This window comes from Euleptes europaea, chromosome 21 (genome assembly GCF_029931775.1).
Source record: "Euleptes europaea isolate rEulEur1 chromosome 21, rEulEur1.hap1, whole genome shotgun sequence".
In the NCBI taxonomy this organism is placed as follows: domain Eukaryota; kingdom Metazoa; phylum Chordata; class Lepidosauria; order Squamata; family Sphaerodactylidae; genus Euleptes; species Euleptes europaea.
In genome coordinates, this window is record NC_079332.1 from 16,707,647 (window position 1) to 16,710,025 (window position 2,379).

Consider the following 2,379-nt stretch of genomic DNA (forward strand, 5'->3'; position numbering starts at 1 on the left):
CTTCCATCCAACTAGTGACCCTGTTTGCTTCCATCTTGAGGTGACCTCAGCAAGGGTCTTTACAGGCAAGTGAGGAGCAGAGGTAGTTTGCCTTTGCCTTACTCTGCAGAGCCTTCCTTGGTGGTCCCCCATCCTAGTATCAACCTTGCTTAGCTTCCAAAATCTGATGAGATCAGGTTATCCAGTGACTTGCCATATCCCGCATCACCTGCTACCTGGTCCCTTAAAACAACACACTAGAGATGCTAGGAACTGAATTTGGGACCTTGGTCACATTGTCACATGAAGCTGAATCAGACCCTTGGTCCATCAAAGAACTGTGACTAGCCCAAAGTCACCCACGCAAAGAAAATGCTCTGCCAGTGATCCACATCCCATCCCCCAAAGACAAAATATTCCCAAACACAAATGTGCATTAAGTTCTGAATTAAGGTTGCCAACCTCCAGGCAAGGCCAGGAGATCTCTTGGGATTACAACTGATCTCCAGACTACAGAGGTCAGTTCACCTAAAGGAAATGGATTCTTTGGATTGTGGACTCTATGGGGTTATGCCCCTCTGTGGTCCCTCCCCTCCCAAAAACCCCCTCTCCTCAGGCTCCACCCTCAAATTTCCAGGAATTTCTCAACCTGGAGGTGGCAGCCCTATTCTGAGTGTGGAAAGTTGTGCAAGACAGATTGCCAAGTATGATTGCAAGCCCCAAAGTTTATTTGGTATTTGGCTCCTGTGAAAAGCCACTATTCCTAATGCAAACTGTGATGGAAAATCGATTGTAATTACAGAAGGCCGTGGGTATATTGCAATCTTCTTGAGGTCAGGCCTCCACGTTCGTTGATGTTCCAAATTACATCTCCATTTCAAAAGAGAAAGTGACTTTGGGGAGAAGAATGCGAGATGAGAAAGAGAAACCAAGCGAGGCAATCCCTTGGCCACCAATGCGAGCCGGATAGTCCATGTGGGTGGATTTTACTCCTCATGCCCTCAACAAAATTCTCTCAGATTTACCGCTTGGGTGGCAAAGATATACTCATGTTCTACCCAAGTAGGACCAGTTCTTGTGAAATTGGCTTGTCAGGATGACGGGAAGGCACCGTAGCTCAGTGGTAGAGCATCTGCTCAGTACGCAGAAGGTCCTAGGTTCAATCCCTGGCATCTCCAGTGAAAGGGACTAGGCAAGTAGGTGACGTGAACGACCTCTGCCTGAGACCCTGGAGAGCCGCTGCCGGTCTGAGTAGACAATACTGACTTTGATGGACCCAGGGTCTGAGTCAACATAAGGCAGCTTCGTGTGTTCATGTGTCTCAATCAATGGCCAATGATTCAAAGCGGCTTTCAGAACATCATTTCCCCCCTCCTCCATTTCCTCACAACCACCCTGTGCAGTTGGCCAGGCTGTGAGTTTGTGACAGGCTCTATGGCAGAAGTGGGGATTCGAACTCGTGTCGCCCAGGGTTCTACTGCGCCACTCTGTCCAGAATGCCCCACTGGCTCTTAGTGGACCCTGCTCCTCTCTGAATTCAGCTCTGCTTGGCTGTTTCTCTATAGGTAAGCAATAGGGTTGCCAACCTCCAGGTACGAGCTGGAGATCTCCTGCTATTACAACTGATCTCCAGCCGATAGAGATCAGTTCCCCTGGAGAAAAGGGTCGCTTTGGCAATTGGGCTCTATGGCATTGAAGTCCCTCCCCTCCCCAAACCCTGCCCTCCTCAGGCTCCCACCAGTGGCAAAGAGGGACCTGGCAACCCTACTGAGAGAGCTCTAAGAGAGCTGTGACTAGCCCCAGGTCACCCAGCTGGCTTCATGTGTAGGAGTGGGGAAACAAATCCAGTTCTCCCGATTAGCCTCCGCTGCTCTGGTGGAGGAGCGGGGAATCAAACCCCATTCTCCAGATCAGAGTCCACCGGCTCCACCGCTCTTAACCACTACACCATGTGAGCCGATAAACTGAGCTCCTTCCTGTGGTCCGCTGCTTGGTAACCATTCTTCCGTGAAGGCAAGGTGAATTAAAATGCAAACCGGGCGCGGGAATCAACTGCGGAAAAAGAGAGAGAGGAGTCGTAGGCCATTAAAGGCGAATGGGGGGAAGCGGATAATTTGAATGGGTTGAGCCGGGGAACTTAATGAAGTCTGTTCTAATTTCGTGGCTGGTCAATTTTAGCTGTCAACAGAATATTCTGGCTGGGGGGGGGGGGGGGAAGGAGGCCCGCCGTGTCTATCAGAAATGCCAGCTTCACAGGGACTAAATCATGAGATCTCTCCCATGCCTGCAAGGCCAGGCAGATGCCACGGTCCTCTGGCTTTAATGGTCCACATTTGTTTCTCATTAACAGAAATGACCGGGAGCCAGATTCAGGCCGTTTTGGAGCCGGCTGCCGCTCCC

At 50.7% G+C, this 2,379-nt stretch overlaps 1 non-coding gene across 1 annotated transcript; it reads left to right on the forward strand.

Annotated features, from left to right (window-relative positions):
- The first annotated feature begins 1,085 nt into the window (after positions 1–1,085).
- On the forward strand, positions 1,086–1,157 carry TRNAT-AGU (transfer RNA threonine (anticodon AGU)). Its single transcript has one exon. It is a non-coding gene; the product is annotated as a tRNA-Thr (tRNA).
- Positions 1,158–2,379: the final 1,222 nt, after the last annotated feature.